The 23,358-nt window shown below is 35.1% G+C and overlaps 1 long non-coding RNA gene across 2 annotated transcripts in view; it reads right to left on the bottom strand.

Moving 5' to 3' along the window:
• Positions 1-616: 616 nt before the first annotated feature.
• The window catches only part of LOC146993511 (uncharacterized), a 178,526-nt gene continuing 155,784 nt past the window's right edge, over positions 617-23,358 (bottom strand). The window contains exon 3 of one of the 2 annotated variants that reach the window (XR_015038288.1): positions 617-1,110. This is a non-coding gene — a long non-coding RNA (uncharacterized LOC146993511). The remainder of the gene's footprint in view (positions 1,111-23,358) is intronic. The other variant, XR_015038289.1, reaches the window with a different exon arrangement.

Below are 23,358 nucleotides of genomic sequence, written 5' to 3'. Positions count from 1 at the left end.
AAATTTTAATAGTTAATTCTCTTATATCTGCTTGCAGTATACCATGCACTATTAATGGCAGACTGCATGGTTTAATACCATGCAGTCTACAATTAAATTTTAATGGTTAATTCTCTTATATCTTGCTTGCAGTATACCATGCACTATTAATGGCAGACCATTAAATTTTAATGGTTTCTTTGCCTTATATCTTGTCTGCAGTATACCATGCACTATTAATGGAAGACTTCATGGTTTAATATCATGCAGTCTACCATTAAATTTTAATGGTTAATTCTCTTGTATCTTGTTATCCATTTGGGTTACAAGATATCATGAACGAAATACATGACTTAAAAATATGACCAATAACCCGACAAAAATATTTATAAATAAGTAAATTTTAATATAAATTAAGGAAATACAACTTACCTAGAGAGCAGCTATTGCTGCAAGATGTCTCTGTGGAGGGATATGCATTGCACAGTTCGAGATCCCACCACTGATGTAAAGCTTGTATAAAGCAGATATTTATGTATTATATTTCAACGAAATAAAGATCTGTTTATTTTTTCTGTAATGTATTAAGCAAAAAATACTTAACATGCAAAGAAAAAGGAAATACAATTATAAAAAAAATAAATTTTTATTGCGTTTACTTTGAGAATATTAATTTTTTGTCATCAAAACTCATCGTGGCAGAAATTTATAATGCTACTGATACCAGGAATTTTTAATATTGCTGATGAAGTTCATTCACTGATTGAGAATTACAGAAACAAAGATACGGAGATTACAGTTCTTGTTGGTATTTCCTCGATTGTTGGTTTTTTAGCTTTCTCCTTCAAAAGAAATTCCTGGCGATCCGGCGAGCCAATCTATGCATCTGAATACCCACTGCTCCATTCGAAGAGCTTGCAATATGTCTTCCGACGAAATGGAATATTTTTGTTGGCCTTGCCAGGTTCACACGTACTTCTTGCATTTTCTCGTTTGTCTCTACTAATAAGCGAGTAGCATGAATCTTAATCTTTTCCAGGACCGAGGGCTCCTCGCGATAATTGCCAAAAGGCCACGCCTCCTCTCCTTCGGAACAGTCGTCAATACGTTTGTAGGAAGAAGCCATTTCTACTGAGAACAGAATATTCAAGAATTAATTCATTTACTAGCTAAAGGAGAAAACTGAGAACAGATAGTCTGACAAGAAACGAACATTTTGATACAAATGGCAACCTGGAGGCAGATTAATTGGTAATATTTTAAACATGCGTTTTACAAGCAACAAATGTGCTATGCATATTTAAGGTATTCTCTCCCTCCTTCCTAGCATGCCTTCGTGATATAATGGTAGCACACTCGGCGGATATTCGAGGATGCCAGGTTCGAGTCGCGGCGAAAGCATTACTCATTTTTCACGCATCCAGCATCAAAATAACTTAATGATTCTACAGTGGCTCCCGAACTATAAGATGGTGAATGGTGATTATTCATCACCAGGATTTGGCCACTGGGTACCCTAATCCTCAGTCGCCCTTTAAAAGGGGGGTATATAAGGTTGGATTGGAGTATGACCCGGTACCCCTTGTCAATAAAGACCTTATGACCAGAAGTATATAAGGTTTAGTTTAGTTTAGTTTAGTTTACGAATATGCTGCCGATAATAATCGACCTCATGGTTAACGCAAACGCAACACATCCGACGCAGACAAACAAAAATACAGTTAAAAGATATAAACAAAAGATTAAAACACAGATTAAACAGATTAACACAGATTGTGTACCTTTAAAAATACACTCACACAATACAAACTAAGGAAAATCATAAGCATAAGCATAGAAAACAAAAAATTATAAGACGACACATACCCAACACATAAACTCGTAAACAAAAGAAAAACTAAAATATTTAATGTCCTATTCAATATTTTAGTTTTTAGGAGTATAAAAGTTATTTTCTTCTTCCTTCCAGCGTGCCTTCGTGGTGTAATGGTTAGCAAGCTCGACGCATATTCGAGAGGTGCAGGTTCGAGTTCTAGCGAGGGCATTGCTAATTTTTCATTACTCCAGCTTCAAAATAACCCAATGACTCTACAAAATGTACTTTGTAGCTATGCGCATTTACATCCAAAAAAAATCGTTTAAAGACGCTTGACTTATTTACTCTTGCGCATTTGATATTTTAATGTACAGTTTAAGATAAGAAAATATTTATTAATTAGATTCTAACGTTTGCTTTTATTGAGAATCGAATTCATAACTTAGCCCGCACGGAAGCGAATTTGCAAGATCTTACTGAAATCCTTGCAACATTGAATTTTGGTTAACTCTGTGCGTTCTCACGTACCTCGTGCCATTTTGGCGGTAGCATCATGCAAAATCAGCAGTAGTCCCCCTAATTCTCCAAATATTCGGTTTCAGTTCATGCGCTGAAGTAAAATTCGTTTTAAAATGGCAAATGAACTTAGGTCCTCGTCATATGTACTCAAGTGTACCTCCTCTATGCTGTAAAAGTCACTAATAGCTTTAATAATTTCATAACTGTCTTCCTTTTCCATGGACCAGAGAAGTATTCAATTACATAAATGTCGTCATTTGACCTCAGCCGCCCATGAACTGGCTAAAAAGGCAAGAAAACGCAACAACCCAGTGCCATCGAACTTTCCATGGAACATGTCATGAAAATGCCAATGCCATTGCCAGATATAGACTCAAAGATAAATCTATAAAGAAAGACCATCTGATATGTGAGATTGATGCAAACAGAGAAATTACAAAGACCATTACTGGACTGAGAGCCCTTCATTTTAGAGGAATGAGAATTAATGAAGATGGTACCAGATATATAGGACTTGTAGAAACTGCCCCGAAACGGAGCTTTTTCCAGAACACATCTTCACCTGTCTGGCAGTCATTGCAGCTCTGCAAAGCTTAGGAGAATTTCTTTTCGAGGTAGAGCTTAAGAAGATTGTGGAACTGGCAAAAGCTATGAATTCCACGCATGGATCCTTTTGAGTTCTCAAAGGACACGACATCAACCAACCAAATGTCGTCATTTTTGTCCTATCTCAAACTTAGTGCTTGCCTGTTTGAATAAGTTTTCTTCAAACATTCTTATCACCTACCTTATCCAGCAAAATAACGATGTAATTGATTCTAAAGAGGTATACCAAAATTCTATATGCTCCAACTTTTTGTCAAAATTTCTTTTGTACTTCCCTTTGACACTTTACAGAGAATTAAAAGGAAGCTAAAATAAAGCTCTAAAATTCATAAATGTTATTAAAGCATAAAAGCATAATTTAATCTAAATTTTGTGACAAAAAATATTGGCTAATCTTTGGAATATGGTAACAGGTAGTTTGGCGACATTTTGGTAAGGCGATAAAGGTTACTAGCTAGGACTTTAGCAATAATCTGAGAAGTACACAGTTCGAATCACAGATTATTTTGTCTCAGAGAAATGAGAGATCATGAGACATGTGATGTGACATTTTCCGGAAAATTCCAATCGGGATTTTAGCTAATAAGCACTTAAAAACAATTTCGCTGCTAAAGTGCAGAATCGTCCACTTATTTGTTTGGAGCTTTTTACAAGAGTAAAAAGAATTGGATTTTTGTCAATTTTCTTTGACTTTTTAAGTGAAAATAGATCGATGTGTACATGGATAAAGTCAAGAGTGTGCGAAATGCCATTTTTGTGCAATTCTGGGATGTTTTTTTAAGTGAAAATAGGTCGGCGTGTACATGGGTACCGTGTATGTGCAATTCTTAAAAACGCAGCAAGCAGTGGGCGATTCTACACTTTCTCCCAATTTCGCACCTAATCTTCGTCATGATTAAGCCCTTTTGTTCCATAAAAGTTCTAGCATAAGCGTAATTCGGCTAGCAGATTGTTGGAAAAAATGTTGAGTAAAAAAAATAAATAAATAAATAAATAAATAAATAATTAAAAAAAAACATGCCTTTACTTCGTGAAAACAAAATGGCGTCCAAAGAAAACTAGCAGGTTGCTGTAGCAGGGTTGGTCGCCAAATGTTCGCCAAAATATATCCAAGTTACCATAATCCAAAGATTCAACAAAATATTTATTAAATTCTCTTCCTACGCTTTCCTGCTGCATCTCAGGATCAAACGTTTGGTGCTTACTGTCAGGTTTGGATAGAAATTCCTATGTTCTTGCTTCAGCTCTTCGGAACTTTTGCTGAAACTGTTGTGAATGCACTTAGAACTTCATTTTTTTTGCTTCAAAATAAATTCGACATCATGTTCGTTCGTGCATTTACTGTTGATGGATGTGATATCTACGGTCAATATGGTGAGCTACTTCGAGATGTTAATTCACTGATTTATAAATAACTGGCGAGTTTCTTGAAATGAAGTTTCAGTGCCCCTAATTTCGACATAACCTGAACCTAACTGCTGGTTAAGTCAAATAAATCAGCTCCATAATGAGGTAAACGTTTTCCATAAATATTTCGTATCTCTTGATGTCCATCATACGAATCTCGAATGTTTAGAGCTCCTGCTGAATTTCTTTCTGAACTGGATTGATGAAACTAGTTTATCCCTTGTAAAATCTGCTCCCCCAGACGATATAGTAGTTAGGGAAGCCTGCTGTGGTACCGAGCGGCCCAAGTTCGAATCCTGGGGAAGGCATAGATTTTTGTAAACGTATAGTGTCTTTGCTTCATGGGGCACCCTGAACATATGGCGAGCCGAAAGGTCTTCTCATGTGATTTGGTGGTATAGGAGAAAGGGTGGGATACTCTCGGCCCCCCATTGGGGTGCTCTCCTTCAAATCTAGGGTGAAGTAGAAGTCCAACCTCCTTTTGAGGCTCTGGCAACCATTCTTCCATGAAATACACAGACAAAACAACAATAACTTGTAACATCTTGTGTTGTCTGTTCAGAAATAAATAATATTTCTTAAAAATTGAGAAGATTCTATGGTCTATAGGTTGCTAAACGGATGTTGGAGAAGGCGATAACATGGTTTCTACATTTTCGCACAGCTCACTTACCGCAAGTGACTACATACTTCATCTAAACGCTCACTTACCGGAAGTGACAACATACTTCATCTAAACGCTCACTTACCGGAAGTGACTACATACTTCATCTAAACGCTCACTTACCGGAAGTGACTACATACTTCATCTAAACGCTCACTTACCGGAAGTGACTACATACTTCATCTAAACGCTCACTTACCGGAAGTGACTACATACTTCATCTAAACGCTCACTTACCGGAAGTGACAACATACTTCATCTAAACGCTCACTTACCGGAAGTGACTACATACTTCATCTAAACGCTCACTTACCGGAAGTGACTACATACTTCATCTAAACGCTCACTTACCGGAAGTGACTTCATACTTCATCTAAACGCAGCAAAAGATTATTTTAGTCACATAAATTTTTACTAACAGCTAGAATAATCTCGGACACAATTAAAAGTGACTTCGAACTTGCAAATTCAAAGATATTTTTCACCTCGATAAAAATGTTACCTGACACTGATTTACTATTTTTCACTCCTTTATCATAATCGTATTGTATTTTTATTCTCTAAACTAAAACTGAAACTGAAAGAGGGAATATTTCTGATCATGTAAACGAAAGATCAAATAATCCTGACTATGATCCTCAAATATGACAACGAAAATAGGCTCAGTGTACGCTAGGCGCCAAAATTCGCTAGGGGAGTTCTGAAGGCACCAAATAGGTGATATGCGATATATAAGGATGGCACACTCAACATGCTTTATGAATTTTTAACCATCAAAATACAAATTTTTATCTTTTCTTTTTTTAAAATTTATTGTGATCTTCATCAGCATCTTTTCAATGTCTTTCTATGTACCAACAGAGCTCTGAAAATCTGTCTGCTACAGCTAGTAATACTGAAGCAGAAAAAATGCATTTGAACATTACATTCTAAGCAACTGCATTATTTAGTACATACTGTTATGTTTAGCGTCAAATGCGTTTTCCTTAAGTAGTCCTGAAGAATGTCAGTGTGTAAAATAATGTAAATTCTGTTTAAGCAGTCTACAGATGGTTTATTAAAAATTAGAATTTCAGTTGTAATGTTATGATAAATCAATTAATTTACAGTTTAATTCATGTGATTTTTATATCTTGAAATATTAGTAAATATCAGCAACAACATTTACAAAAACAGCCTCTCAGACAGTTAGGAGGAGCCCTTTAGGAGAGAGGACTGCGATACTAAAGAGCCCGGGTTCGAAAACTAAGAGTTAACTAAAGAGTGCGATACTAAAGAGCCCGGAGAAGACATGGTTGCTTTAGTGCGTCGCCTCACAGGACGCAAAGGTGGCCCACCTATTTGGTGCCTCCACCGTTTCTGGCCCTAGTAGTAGCCAACGACTATAGACGCTGTGCCAGCCATTAGGGGGATGCTAAAAATCATGTCCAACGGACTACTACACTTCTACACTTTAAGCAAAACGTTGGTTATATTAACATAATTTATTCAATAACTCCTAATATGCAACAACTCTTCAGCGCCGTGTACACTTTGAAGGAATTCTCTGTCGACGTCACAAAACCGAGTATATTTCAAAAGCGTTATCAGCTAAAGGAGCTTATACATAATTTAATTAAATCATAGAACGCGATATTTACTTTTTATACGTAACTTTACACTATCTATTGCGACTACCTCTTTCATAAATAATTCAACTTTACTATCATATCTATTTTATATTGTGTTTACTTAAAATAATCAAATTACATACTACCACGAAGAAATCCACAAAATTTATGCATTCGTTTCGCGTTTATAATCCTTGCGAGTCAGATTTTATTTGAAAAAGGTTGTTAGACAGATAGCGTTAGAAGCCGTATATTTCAACATTAATATTTATATTCCCGCAAAACGTTTTATTGATCCCATATGGTATATTAAAAATGCCCAATAGATGCCTAGATTAAAAACAGTAAAAATATAACCCGAGCGCTTTACATAACACGCATGTTTAAAGATGAAAGAGATTTATTACATTTTTCATTACTTTTGTAAGCAAAATTTTATTCTGCAGATCGGCTTTTGTCATACTTGGAAAATCTGAATTTATGTCTTATAGTATATTGGTATATGTATATGCATTTATTTATGAGGTTCAGTTTTAATAAATGTTTGAATGTAGAAATGGATTTAAGTAGATATGAAGAATAAATTCAGTCTGGAAGGTATTTTCTGAAAAATTTACATCATTCTTTTGCCAGCATTTTCCTATAATACATTTTTCGTAGAATATACGAATCATATTAATAGAGATAAGCTGCAAGAGTAAATTATCATTTCGGGTCAAGAAACGATAAGATCTTTCAAATATAGTACAACTTCAATTACCGAACTGCGACTATCCGAATTGCTGATTATCAGAATCGCTTTTAGTACCTAAGAAAAAAATCGGATCCGATCCTTTGGAAAAAATCTAAGATCTTAGCTTGTCATCCTTTAAAGCATGTAACGTCTGGCTAAGAAATTTGAAGTGTCCGTCAAGCAATTTACTTTGACCAAGATGTTCAGCAAGCAATGACTTTCAGCACTTGTAAGTACTGTACAGTACACTAACTCACATGCACGTAAAAGTGTTGCCTTTTCATTTCAATTAATTACAATTAAATTAATTACAATTAATTAATTAATTACAATTAATGTAAAATTTAATTAATTACAATTCATTTTACTTAATTACAATTCATTAAACTTTAATTAATTACAATTCATTTTAATTAATTACGAGGCCTCAATTCTCATTTTAATTAATTAAAAACCTCTTTTTCTTTAAAAACAGTTTTTTTCTTCCATTTTCAACATACAGTAATTAACAAAAGTGTACGTAGATCCTTTCTTCGGGAAAAATCCACTTATCCGAATTTTTGATTAACCGAATGTGGTCCGGTCCAAATTGATTCGAATAATTGGAGTTCTACTGTATTCAAAAGTATTTTTCAGCTCAATAAATATAGCCATATTTTCCTGTTAGTAACAGTAAAAACGCTATTAAGTTTAGAACTGTTTTGGAAGTAGGACAGGTGAAGAATGAACAATGCCTCGTTGTGACTCGAACTCCGGACCTTTCGACTGCTAGCCGGTCATGCTTTCCAATTACACCACGAAGGCACGAGGTAAGGAGAAAAAAATAAACCTTACAAAGTAATGTCATACATCCCCAGCATACTATTTTTATCTCAAATACTATACTCGGAGTATAATGCGCTAGTTAGCAGTCTTTTTACATTTAGTTTTGGACAAACGTGACTATATTTATTTGAAAGTCTTACTCTTTTCCAATTCATAACAATAATTTGCTCTACCACTTTTCCTCATTGAGTAATATACTTTATCATAACTAAGGGGTACTTACGTATTAACGCAAACACCTAGTAAAAGTCGCCAAATTTTCAGAATGCGCCAAATTCTAGCAGCCATGCGCATAACAGCAGCAATGCATACATAGTAGCCATGCTATGCGCATTCCATGTTACAAAGATTTTTTTATAACCAAATCGTGATATTTTTTGCCTTAGTATTAAATGTACTAGTATTAAAATGTGAGCTTGTGGAATTTGCCAACAATAGAAGAGAGGTAAAATTTCTCCAGGAATACATAATTCTGTTGAAAATTTTCTGAAGGGGACAAATGCGTTTCCTAGTTAGCCACTTTAGCCTAGGACTGCACAAGGCCTCAATTCTCTGATCTTTTTTTTTTTTTTAAAGCAAAAACAGATCGCTGTGTACTTCGGAAGAAGAATAACGCAAAATTACAGAAAGATTTGAAGATGAATGTAAACATTTTGTTTTTTTTTTTGTAATGTATCACGTAATCATTATTTAATCATTCAAATTTGTAATTTAAATTGCTAAAGTATAAATGTTTCTTTTTCTTATGTTGATAATTTTTAGCGATTCGCGATAAATCTTGGTAGTTTAAAAATCTTAAAAAAAAAAAAAAAAAAAAAAAAAAAAAAAAAAAAAAAAAAAAAACCCACCAACTTGCACCCAAGAAGTATTTCTTCCGCTTTTTGACTTCGTGACGTAACGGTCGTTCGAGTCCCGGTAGTGGCATTGCTCATTTGTCACGTTTCCGGCCACAAAAAGGCTTAACGAAACATACGAACAGGAGGGAGAAAATACATTATATATTTCACTTTTTAAAGGGCGACTGGGGGTTAGGGAACCCAAACGTCAAATTTTGGTGGTGACGAATTATCGTCCACCACCCGTTCGGACTGGGTATTTGAGACTGAACGTGTATTTGAGAGGTCCAGGTCCGAGTCCCGGCGAGATAATTGAAAATTTTTCTCATCTGTAAAAAATCGCTAAGTTGTGCCAAGTGTTTGCGTTAATACGTAAGTACCAACTAAGGTTTAATTTGTTGCTTTTAGTTCCTTTCTAATACTGATATTTTATCATCAAATTAATAAATATTTATTATCAAATCGTTATTATGATACTAAAGAAAGATGTGTCACTGTGCTGTAGATGAGGTTCAACTTCTTTTTTACTTCTATGATTAGCATTAAATAAGTAAACATATTAGGATTTAGGATCTGATTCGTTTATAATTAAAGATGCATTTGGTTATAACCAAAACATTCTTCCGTTTAAGACGAATTTTAATTTTTGCTCAAACTGCAGTTTGCTAGTGAAGTACTGAAGTTTGCTAGTACCTGTATATCATTTTAAAGCTAACTGGACATTTGTCATTAGCTATAAGTAATATGTGCATCAGTTAGATTTTTATGTAAAAATTTATAATATGATGATAGATGTCTGCAAATATTAAGTCATAAAAATTCGCATTTACCTTTTAATGTTTAATGGAGGGATAGGAATGAGTAATAGAACTTTAGAATACATAGCATTTTTTTATCCAAAACCAGCTTTAGTTTTAATTCAAAATTTAGGTTTTGGAAACTGTCAACTCAAAAGTCAAAATACCATCTTTATAAAACGCTAGCGGACAAGCCCGCTAGATAGGCCGGTTGCGGCCAAAGCAAAATTTAGAAGTTCTATGTACGCCAGAAAAGAATTACATATCACTATGAATAAAATTAGTTCATTCTTTCCAAGCAACAGAAACTTCGTAAGTTATTTTTTGTTGCCAAACCAGGAGACAAAACGCTTGACACGTCAGGTTAATACGTAAACGTATGAAGTTATGATTTAAATTTAATGTAATAGAATAAATTTTCTCAATATCAGTAAAAGAATTAATATGACAATAATACACTGTGTCAATTTATCCTAACCTGAGGCCAAAATGTTGCCAACAGCAGCTATTTATTTAAAATGCTGACATTAACGATAACCTTTCGACATACAGTGACGTCACATGTAATCATGTGCTTTCTTCAACATCAGAACATGATCTTATGTAATAATAATATAGTTAATGTTTGGTAATGCTATTTTTATTTCATATTTTGTAAAACTTACAAATTTTTTATTAATAAACGATTTGAAAGCGAGTAGTGGCAACACTTTTCGAAATAAAACATATTTTTATTTCCAGCATGCGAGACTGTTGCCACTCGGAAAAATAAAGGCGAAAATTAACGTTTTCAGAGTTTTTAATTAATATCTCGGTTGATTGAAGTCGTACGAAGATGAGAACGTCGAAATGGCTTCTCACGAATTTTTGGAATCCGGAAAAGATAATGCCACAGCGAAACAAACAGACAAACGCGCATAGCTTTTAATAATACAGATACAAATATAGATTTTCATCAGTTACAGAATGAGGAATGATATTCGAAATATAATTCTCAGTTTATTCTTTAAAATCCCTAAATTCTTAAATCACGAACGCTTTTCAGAAGCTGCATTGATATATTTTTTGTCTACAACACTGGCCAAAGTAAATAAATAAATAAAATAAAAATAATAAATTGAAAGGATAAATCTGATAACAGTGAACTATTTACGATAACCTAATTTTCGAAAACTATCAACATCAGTTCTGGAAAACTGCAATAAAAACCGCAATTTTATTTAAGACAGAAGATGTCGTACAAAGGAGTGAACTGAAATATATATTTTTCTATTTTTCTAGACAAAGAATAGTAGCTGGATCAAGACAACGGGTAATAGACAAAGTTAAACAAATAGTAGTAGTTGGTGGGAGAAAGAGTAGATAATTCAAAAGTCGTTTTTTTTAGAAACGTAATAAATTCCCTTTGAGGAAACTCAGACCTACATTTTCAACAAACGTTTATAAGCTTGTTGTACGTGGTGAATTTACCAGCGTTTGATAAACAAGCATAATTGCAAAAACTTTTAACTATGGAAAAAATAGTGAATTTAACATTTTCAGATGTAATGTCATCAACACAGCAGAAAATTAATTTTTTTACTATGTCTTTCTTAATAATAAACAAAATACTTAAATTTGTTTTAAGTATTACCTATTATAACTGCATATAGGTCTGCAGAATCGAGAAGAAACATGGATGTATAATGAATGAAAAATCTTAATTTTTTACGCAATCGGTATAAAGTTTTTAAAAAATAAATTAAATAATCAACTCTCAGAAATAAACTGCACAGTGTCTTCTGTGTAATTTAAATACTTGTCAAAAAATGATGTAGTTCCATACAGTTATTGTTTTGTCCATATTACATGGAACAATGGTTGTCAGACCTTCCTCCAAAGAGAGGTTGGACTTTAAAGAAAAGTTGGACTTGGAAACTGGTTTACTTTATAAATGGTTGACTTAATTAAGTGTGAAGAGCATATGTCAGTGTTTAATTTAAAATTAGCTGAAAAGGAAGCCTTAATATGGGGTAGATTTTGTTTTCGGGAGATCTAATATTTTCAGCAGGAGAGAAGAAAAAAAAATTCTGCATAATTTTTAGTGCTGTTGAAGAGGATGGACCTGTCTGACTTCTCTCGAAATCGGGAGAATTATCCATAGTCTGTGTCAAACTAATTGCTTTTATTTGGCTTAAATTAAATGACTGATTCAAACCAAGATGAGAACCAAGGACTTTGGTGACTTAATTCTTTATTTAACTTTATCTCTCAGTATTTTGCCACTTTTATTAACTATTTTGAGCTTATTTGGCAAATTGTCTTTTTGTTGGCCACTTTATGTCATTTATTATCATTATTTAAACGGCTGGTGGTAAAATGATATTTTCCAAAATTCGAGTATTTTTTTTAAGTGATGATACGTGTACAATTCTTAACACAGATACTTACAATGTAAATATAATTTATCACTTACGTCTTTGCAATGATCTGTAACTTGTTTGGAATATTTAACAAAATATATTTTACAATGTTGTCGTCTGTGAGTTAAACTAACTAGAATTTACCACCAATTAAACATTGGTAAATCTGACTGATATACTTTAGAGAGAGATCAACGCTTTTGTACTGAGGAAAACGATTTTTTGAGAGAGTTCTCATTGTTAAGGCTTCCAAGAATGAACTGCATTTTTAACCCCAGAGATTTTAGAGGGAGCCCCCCGCAGAGATTTAAACAATACGTAGAAATAAACAATGTGTAAAACAGCTATGCATACACTTTATTTCTTTGTTGCCAACATATTGTACAAATGTACTTTTAGATATCTTTATCCACTCAAGAATTCAAGATATATATATATATATATATATATTCTAATTTTGATAATATATTCTGTTGCTTAGATCGTGCAAAAAATTTAAATGCTTGACAAATTTTTAGGATTTTTTGACTCATATTTAGATGCAGTTCTTTATTTCATTTGGCGATTTTATTTCTAACACGCTCATAAAATAATAAGAATCTGATGTGTACACCATATGACTTCCTTGTACGGAATATTAATTTATACGCACTTTTTCCTGCATTTCATTTAAACTTATTTCCCCGAATTTCGTTAGAGATATATTTTTCATTCAGTTAATTCAGTTCTCACTTCGCGACTAGGCAAAAATACATAAAATCTCAAAATATCTCTATTAAAAATTGAAAGATATAGAAAAATATGAAACACTAATTACAGTTACAACAATTAAGAAACAATTTTGACGATTAAAATTAGAGTTTTTACGCAAAAACAAGCAGTTCAGCCAGCGGGCAAAAAGACATGTTTTTCGGTGCACAAAACTGGAAGTTTACTTTCGGTTCCTCTCAGAAAAAAGACACTGAAGGTGCAGAAAGACTTAATTCAATATTCTGCTAAGTTCCAAATGTAAACAAATATGGCTGCTATGCTAAGAAAAATTAGGCTTAGTCGCTTTTAAACAACTATTAAATTGTTTATAATTCCACAACTATTGCATTCAGATTAACTAAAGATATAAGAACAACATAATTCAATCATTTTTAAAGCAAAAAATGTACACTTTAACAACACAAGAATAAAAAACACTGAGCTCACAGAGCCGAGTAACAGAGTGGGTATACATATACATATATTTATGTACTTTTGGTGAGGCGGACTGCAACCAAAAAGGAAGATGCGAACTACATGTTACAGCAGTCCTATATACAAAATTTCAGTGTGCTCAGGATACTCGTTTGTGAGTTATGAGAGATACGTACGTACGTACGTACAGACGTCATGAAAAGATCTCTTCTGAATCCATTTTAAATCCTTCTTGCAACCCGTTTTGGGAAAAAGAGTCCTTTATTCTGTGTTTACGTACAGATGTCATGGAAATACATCGTTAAATTGAATTCGATAGCTTTCAAAATGGATGTTTTCGTTGAAATTGACACGCAAAAATTTTCGCGATTACAACATTTCCTTTATTTCGTACAAGGAAGTAAGAACACGAACCAATTCAGAAGTAGTAACAGAGTGAAATTGGCAGAAAATGCAAACGATTTCAAATAAATAAATTAGCATGCTCGAATGAGATTGCTACCTAGATCAGGTATCAGTCTTTGTGTCCATTGACTATAGCTCCAAATTTTCTAATTTAAGTATGAACATTTTCTTCTTTTTGCTACGCAAAGCTCGCTCAAATTAATATTTCCCACTTTAAAATCAGAGAAATCTAAACACAAAAATTCCTGCATCTTTAAGATGATTTGCATATGGACCTGCCAATCAAAAAGCTGTGCGTCTTGAGTAATTATTCAAATCCGTCAAAACGAACACAGACTAAGTTTATAAAGCATTTTCTTCCTCCTTCCAGCATGCCTTCCTGGTCTAGCGGTAGCATACTCGGCGCGTATTAGAGAGGTCCATGTTCGAGTCCCCGCGAGGACATTGCTCTTTTTTCTTGCCTCTTGCTTAAAATAACCTCTCGTGCCCGAACAGGGATTCGAACCTGGACTTCTCGAATACGCGCTGAGTGTGCTACCGTTACACCACGAAGGCGTTGTGACGAATTCGAAAGACAAGAAGTAGTGTAACTGAATTTTATTTGGGTTCTTTCTAGGCTATATGCAAAATAAATAAATAAATAAAAATAAATAAACTTATAAAATATTGTTCTCACAGTAGGGTGAATAAGATGAAAGTTCTTGTTTGGAAATAGTTCAAGATGAGGATAGGCTCAAGATGAGGCTGTCTTGAATAAATCAAATCGCTAAGCCGCCGGTGGTTGCCGGACTGAGCTGTGTCCGAGCAGGATGCTCTTCGTAAGGTAGCGGCGAACCCGGCTACCTCGCTGTAAATCTCTTGACAGAGATATTAGTATCGCTCTACGCAGAGCGACGCAAAAATTTGCTAGTGGCCGAGTTAGAAAACCCAAGAGAAGGTTTCTCTCTCTACTTACTGCAACTACCTCTCACTTTTTTCTGTCTCTCTGGAACTGCGTACCATGATTTTGTTCAAGTTGTCCTGGGCATGTCGGAAAAAATTCTAGGATCCTTATTTGTCCGTACGTTTTAGAAGCGCCTCTTGATTGGCGAGGGCACTTTGATTAAAAACTGGATATGTTGAAGACAGCCTGGGAAAAAGGTCCGTGAGAACTTTTCGATTCTAACTGGGGTCTCAAACCGGGTCACTGAACCTATAAACTGATGAAAGGGAGCTGAACAATATCTTCCTTCGAACAACTATATGAGGAACAAAAAGCTGAGATTGTTTTGCGACTGCTGGTCACTTCCTCTTTCCGAGAATTCACTAAGAAATACTCTGCCCGTGGTAACTTTCGAGGTGGTCATTCCTTTTCTCAGAACTTTGTGGTGGTCGATAAAATAGCTTAAGACGTTACAGCATGTTGGAAGAAGGGAGAAAATACCTTATATACTCTTCCATTTAAAGGGCGACTGGGGATTAGAGGACTTAATAGCCAAATCCTGGTGGTAACTAATTCTTATCCACCTCCTTTTTAGTTCCGGCGCCAATGTAGTAATTACAATTTTTGATGCTAAAAACATGAAAAATGTGTAATGTCCTCGCCAAGACTTCTCGAATACGCGCCGAGTGTGCTACTGATACACCATGAAGGTACATGATACACCATGAAGGCACATGATACACCATGAAGAAGGAGAAGAAGAAGGAAGGAAAAGGAGAAAGAAGAAGAAGGAAGAAAAAGAAAGAGGAGAGAAGAAGGAGATAAAGAAGGAAAGAAAAGGAAGAAAGAAGAAAAAGGAGGAAGAAGAAGAGAGAAGAAAGAAGAGGGAGAGCGAAAAAGAAGAAAGAGATGAAACAGAGGAAGAAAAGGGAAAAGGAAGAAGTAGAAGAAAGCAGAATGAAGAGAGAGAAAAAAAGGGAAGAAGAAGAACGGAGAAGAAAGGATGAAGAAGTAGGAGAAGGAAGAAGAAGGGAGAAGAAGGAGAAAGAATGATAAGGAAGAAGGAGAACGGAGAAAGAATGATAAGGAAGAAGGAGAACGGAGAAAGAATGATAAGGAAGAAGGAGAACGGAGAAGAAGGAGAAGGAAGGATGGAGAAGTAGGAGAAGGAAGAAGAAGAAGAGGAAGGAGAAAGAATGATAAGGAAGAAGAAGAAGAGGAGGAAGGAGGGAGAAAATACTTTATAAGTTAAAAAGTGAATATCAATCGAATGATGATGATAATAATAATATTTTAAAACCTAAATCCCTTTATTGAAAAATCAACAGCATTTTGTTAAGTGTGTCATCAGTTCGCATTGGAAACCATTGCTGTAGGCTGTTCACTATACCGATTAAATACATATATTTTATTGAAAAGGTATTTGTCTTTTCAATAAAGGATAACGCTGACGTCCTCTTTAATAAGATAAATCAGTTTACTTTTGTTTTCCACTAACATCACATCATAGCGATTCAGGAGCTCACGTGACACTCCTTGTTATTAGTTATCTCTTTTCTTCAATATTCTAAGAAAACACTGTTTTTGTAGCATGAACTTTGACGAATTCATCGTTGCTTATCATCACGCCATGATTCTTTCTCGAATACTACAGCTTACCCTTCCATTTGACGCTGAAGCCTTTGCTGAACAAGTTCAAAGTAACGTTATTTTGTCACTTTCGAACTAAGATTTCATTGCAAATGTGAAATCTGTCTGAGAAGAACATCAGCAATCAAGTGTCTCGCAACGTGACATTAGAAATAATATTATCAGAAGTATCTGATATTTTTCGGGTTATTTTTCGACACTACATAGAATGCATAGGAAATGTGTGAAATATAATTATTTTATACTTTGACGTCCAAGATTTTGTGTTCCATATATTAAGAAGGCGTTCTGTATAATGACAACTTAAATTTCTGGTAACGTAAACACGAAAAATCATTTAAACATTAAATTAAAAAAAATGAAAATTGAATTTTGAAACAATTGTTTCAACACTTTGCATTTTCACCCACAAAGTGTGAAGAAGGAGAAGAAGAAGAAAGGAGAAGGAGAAAGAAAAAGGAAGAAGGAGAAAAGGAAGGAGGGAAAAGGAATAAAAAAGAAAAAGGAGAACGAAGAAGAGAGAAGAAGGAACAGGGAAAGCGAAGAAGAGAGAAGAAGGAAGAAGGAGAGAGGAAGAAGAAGGGAAAAGAAAGAAGTAGAAGAAAGCAGAAGGACGAGGGAGGAGAAAAGGGGAGAAGAAGAACGGAGAAGGAAGGATGGAGAAGTAGGAGAAGGAAGAAGAAGAGAAAAAGAAGAAGGAGAAAGAGGAGGGAAGAAGAAGGAGGGAAGAGGAGAACAAAGAAGAGAGAAGAAGGAAGAAGGAGAGCGAAAAGGAAGAAGGAGAAGAAAGAGAGGAAGAAGAAGGGAAAAGGAAAAAGTAGAAGAAAGCAGAAGGAAGAGGGAGAAAAAAAGAGAAGAAGAAAAACGGAGAAGAAAGGATGAAGAAGTAGAAGAAGGAAGAAGAAGAAGGGAGAAGAAGGAGAAAGAATGATAAGGAAGAAGGAGAACGGAGAAGAAGGAGAAGGAAGGATGGAGAAGTAGTAGGAGGAAGAAGAAGAAAAGGAAGGAGAAAGAATGATAAGAAAGAAGAAGAAGAGGATACTCAATATTTTGCTTAATTCTGAAGGATAGAAAAAATTAGTTAAAGCAAAATTATGCGCGAAAAAAGCAACAGGAAAATAATAAAGAAGTGTAGGACATATCAGTATTTAATCATTTAATTTATTACATGTTCTGCAGTAAGAAAACTGCACGGCAAGGAAGGGATGCCTCGCGGAGGACTTTTCAAGAGAAACTGGCTCTTATCCACGCTACACATGGGAGAAACTACGAAAAACACTCATGCAGACAGCCCATGCAACCGCGAAAGCGCCCATCTGTTCGCTGGAACTGGAAACCCAGACCTAACTACCACTGTTCAGCGGCTTTTACCACTCGGTGGCTGCTACGCTGCGTTAAGTATTTGCTAGTTCTTTGTACCGACAACAGAGCATAATTTAATTATATGTATTCCGGAATATATAAAAATTATACAATAAAAATGTGTTTTAAACGACTTTTTTAGGAGCGTTTGAATCCAGTTACATAGTTCTTTTGTAAATATTGTACATTAATGCCGCATATAACTCAGCTTCTTAATTTCTAAAGATGTATATCTTCCCGTTATCCAAAATGTGATATTTTGGTATTGAATACTAAAATAATTTACATGAACAAATAAAATTATCCGCCAGATCATAGCGTTTACTGAAGTCGAGATAAATTGTTGCTTCGTACAAGGTACAGGGAAAGTACAGGGAAATTGTTAATAATATTTTATATTAATCATAATGTAGGTTCCTCCACTTTTCTGTGTTTTTAACTGCCCTCAGATGAACCGTGGTTTTGAGTCAACCGCATATCTATTATTAACACAGTAATTCAGGAGTTAATTTCATTACGTTTTCGCATATCCAGTATCAACCCTGTAAATCGTGAATTAATGGTATTAAGTTTTATATATATTCACATAAGCACAAATTCTTTCAAATTCTCTACTCTTCACACAATGATCGTTTGGTTCCCTGCCTTCCAAATGAATGAAAGGACAGGAAAAAACTTTATCTTACACTGAAGTGACAAAAGTCATGGGATTCCTCCTAATATATTTTCGGTCTTCCTTTTGCCCTGAGAAGTGCAGCAACTTGACGTGGCATGGACTCAACAAGTCGTTGGAAGTCTCCTGCAGGAATATTGAGCCAAGCTGCCTCTATAGACGTCCATAATTGTGAAAGTGTTGACGGTGCAGGGTTTTGGGCACGAACTGACCTCTCGATGATGTTCCATAAATGTTCGATGGGATTCATATCGGGCGATCTAGGTGGCCAGATCATTCGCTGGAATTGTCCAGAATGTTCTTCTAACCAATCGCGAACAGTTGTGGCCCGGTGACATGGCGCATTGTCATCCATAAAAATCCCATCGTTGTTTGAGTACGTTGAAGTCCATGAATGGCTGTAAGTGATCTCCAAGTAGCTGAAGGTATCCATTTGCAGTCAATGACCGGTTCAGTTGCACCAGAGGACCGAGTCCATGCCATGTAAAAACAGCCCAGACCATTATGGAACCACCACCAGCTTGAACAGTGCCTTGTTGACAACTTGGGTCCATGGCTTCGTGGGGTCTGCGCCACACTCGAACCCTACCATCAGCTCTTACCAACTGAAATCGTGACTCATCTGACCAAGCCACGGTTTTCCATTCGTTTAGGGACCAACCGATATGCTCACGAGCCCACGAGAGTCGCTGCAGGCGATGTCGTGCTGTCAGTAAAGGCACTCGAGTTAGTCTTCTGCTGGCATAGCCCAAGGAAGACAAATTTCGCCGCACTGTCCTATCGGACACGTCCCTCGTACGTCCCACATTGATTTCTGCGGTTACTTGACGCAGTGTTGCTCGTCTGTGAACATTGACAACTCTACGCAGACGTCGCTGGTCTCGGTCGTTAAGTGCAGGTGGTCGGCCATTGCGCTGTCCATGGTGGGATGTTATGCCTGAAATTAGATACTCTCGGCACGCTTTTGACACTGTGTATCTCGGAATGTTGAATTCCCTAACGATATCCGAAATGGAATGACACATGATCTAGCTCCAACTACCATTCCGCGTTCAAAGTCTGTTAATTCTCGTCGTGCTGCCATAATCACGTCAAAGCCTCTTCACATGAATAATTTGAACACAAATGAAAGCCCTGCCAAAGCACTTGAACGCATTTATACATTTTCTACGCGATACTACTGCCATCTGTATATTTGCATATTGCTATCCCATGACTTTTGTCACTTCAGTGTATGCTGCTGTTTTTTAAGCATATCTCTTTGTATTAAAAACTTTCGCGTGTAGCTTTATTTATAGCTGTAAAAATGAAATTAGATAATCATCCTTAATATATTGTTGCTTGTGTATGGGCTCGTAATAGACTGAATACCGAAGTCCGATAACAGGTTAATAATATTAATTTTTTTATCAAAAGAAATGTTTCAAAACTCTGGAATTTTCCGCAGAAATATCCGTACAAGTGTTCACAGTATCACACAGTATAATAAGTAGCTACACTTCAAACTACTACGAATGTTAAACACAACACAATGCAAAGAGCATCTAAAAAGAAAGCTAATCCAGTCTCACGCTGAATTGGCAAAAGTAACAACAGTAGCTAACTGAACAACTGAGAGCGGATGCTCTCTTTTCGGTCTTAAATAGTTTTCAACTAGCCGCGCTAGATATTTATAGCAATTTATGCTTCTCGAAATTACTGGAAAGCAACAAGAGGCTGTAATTGCGGTTACAGCGAACATAATGGTCAATTACATTAATTCAATTTCAATGCAAATTAACGAGTACCCATTTCCTCAACGTTAAATGCACGAGCCAATTATTCTTACTTTTCCGGCATAGCTGCTTTTTCTTACAAATGTGTCTCGCGTTATATCATAATTCTACTAAAGTTGCCTATCTGAATACAAAATTCGTAACAATATTTTCACTTTTATGCTTACCTATGTGAACTTTCAATCAGCTAGACTTAATCAATACATTGATTTTATTCATTTATTAATTTTTAATAATGTTAATTTGTATGTCAAGAGGAAAACGTATTTATTAAAATTTCCAGGCTAAAGCAAAATTTGCATAGTATTGTATAGTGTCAATTGTACATTGTATAATATCGTATAGAGTTGATCTGTTAAAGTCAATTAGTCCAGTAACTCCGACAGACGTGAAGTGAAAGTAACTACAGGTTCAGGAAAAGATTAAAATAAGCCTTTCTATTTAAGCGGAACTTATAAATGCACGTTCATGTGCTAAAAAAATTAACCACAACTTCTGGTAACGCAACTAAAAGAGCAGTAGATTTCAAGTTAATCCGTGAAGTAGTAGTAAAAATATCAAAATCAAATGTCGGCAGCGATACAGCGAAAAGCCAAATAATTACAATAATCAGAGCTGCCAGGAATTAAAAGTAGTACGCAAAGCTTTGTTTTGAAACAGATACGGATACGGATTATGAAGTTGTTTATGTGACAACTAAGTCGAGTTTGGAAGAAACGTTTTTTAACGTGGTCTACTATAGGGTCGATTTTCAAGTCGTCACGGATCAGTTTGTTTCTAATCAGCTAATGAGCATTTACGATTCTTCTGAGAATCTTGTTCTTTACTACCTGAAGTTTGTAGAAGGGCTGCCTTTGAGGCTGACGCCTAGGCTGCAGGTGCGTAGTATAGAATTGGCCTTATACGTATATCCTTCTTTTTCAGTTGACAGACAATTCAGAGTAATTTCAAAAAAGAGTATGGAAAGTTGGTTGGCGACACCACTGTCTTTTTCTCTGACATGCTTAATATGGCAAGTCTATGGGAACCTTTGGTTCATGATAACCCTCAGATAAATTATATTATTTACACGGTTCACAATTTTCCCGAGTAAGTAGAAGTTGTTCAATTGTTCGTTCCCAAATCTTGCGCCTCCTTACCAACAGGAACTTAGACCTTGAACCATTTACACTGATTCTTTACTTTTTTCACCAGTCCTCAATATCTAAAACAAAATCCTGGAGTTTGGAAACAGTAGTACTGGGTTGGGTATGTCTTAATTTACAATATCTACAGGGTTCAAAATTTTCCCGAATAAGTAGCGGAGCTAAAACAAAATCCGGAAGTTTGGAGATTATTGGCTTCGTTATGTGTTAAAACTTCTAAAACCGCAGTTTAACTACTAGTACTCTGGTGAGGAAAGAGAAAAGAGAAGTTATAGTAAAGGCTGATAATATAATTAACTGGATAATTTAAATAATATCTAAGGTATCATTATTTTACAAAAATAATTAAGTAAGATAATAATGTAAGCTATTTCAAACTGAAAGTAGCTGATTTTTAATTATGAAAAAAAAAAAAAAAAAAAAAAAAAAAAAAAAAAAAAAAAACCGAAAATATAATATGGGAATCAAAATCGTAAAAACAACCTTGTTTTTAGCGTAAGTATAATGAAACACTCGATCGATTTCGAGGGCAGCTAAAGGTCCCTCCTCATCAGGAGAAAGAAATACCTAGAAAGAAGAAAATAAAGGAGAAGGAGTCTCAGAAACACATGGTCCTTATCAGCACTGCACGTGGTTATAACTGGATTTTTAATCAGAGTTGCACTGGCCGCCTACATTTACTGAGCCAGGCTATCTGGTCAAACAATTTTTGCCGATAGATGGCGTTACCTCCTCGCGGTACTACCAGAGGGTATAAAAATCCGTTCAGTGGTTTTTGAGCTTGAAGGTGCATTTGCCCCTCCCTCCCTATTTTAACTTCGCTAATTTTTCTTGTCCTTCATGTTTGATCAGATTGCCTGGCTCAGTAAAAGTAGGCGGCCAGTGCAACTCTGATTAAAAATCCAGTTATAACCACGTGCAGTGCTGATAAGGACCACGTGTTTCTGAGACTCCTTGTCCTTTATTTTTTTCTTTCTAGGTATTTCTTTCTCCTGATGAGGAGAGACCTTTAGCTGCCCTCGAAATCGATTGAGTGTTTCATTATACTTACGCTAAATACAAGGTTGTTTTTACGATTTTGATTGTCACATTAGCGTGTTTCTTGTCTAGTCTATAATATGGGAAATTGTAAAATTATACAAAGATTTAATTCAACTGATAATTATAAAACTGCTGTACTAATTTGATCGAATTAATTAATTTCCTTTACTAATTTGATCGAATTTGTGCAATGCAGTAAGTTCAGGAAAGAGATGAGCATGACTTTTTTTTTATCTGAGAAAAATGCCAAAATGCAGCTTCTCAGCGATAAGGTAATAAAATAGATTCTTATTGCCTTGAAGCAGCTTTCCAATAATCAATTTTAATACTTTTATACAACGAAATTTTTAAAACAGGGAAAGCGGATTCCATTTTTAATTAACTGTCATATTCTCGAATATGATTAGCTGTCAGTATTTAAAAAATGATTAAAGTTTACTCGTCTGTTATTAACAACTGAAAAATATTTTTAAAATACTCTGAATTGAAGTTAACGAAGCATAAAATTCTCTTTATAGCTTTATTAATGGAAATTATACTTCCGATGCAATATGCGAAGATCTGTTTCTTAATTTCAGAAACTGTTATTAATTTATTTGCATATTCCCGCTCTTCTGTTTTGCAAATCTTATCCCGTTTAAAGTCGATGACTTTACAAAAGAGCTTGATGCAGAAATGCTGACAGATAAACTAAGCAATATGGATTGAAAGAAGCAGAAATAAAACTCTGGTTTAGAAATCTTGCGTTCTGATTCTATGTTTTGAAGATGAATTAAAGGAAAAGACGCCGAGTTATGAACCTCTTGTGATGTTATGATATTCAAAATATTCACTGTAATTATCAAAGCATCTATTGCATTGAAAAACCAAGCTCTGGTTTGCATTCAGACATGCCTTTGGATGGATTACGAAGTTTTCTGATGTTCTGAAAACAGTTAGTTCCAGTCTTACGTCTTCAGATGTTCGTTCAACGCAAATTGGATTTTACGTTAATAAGCCAATAGAG

This window comes from Stegodyphus dumicola, chromosome 12 (genome assembly GCF_044657685.1).
Source record: "Stegodyphus dumicola isolate Sdum_Otavi_A_Nest chromosome 12, ASM4465768v1".
Classification (NCBI taxonomy): Eukaryota; Metazoa; Arthropoda; class Arachnida; order Araneae; family Eresidae; genus Stegodyphus; species Stegodyphus dumicola.
This window is presented reverse-complemented; position numbering and strand designations above follow the sequence as displayed.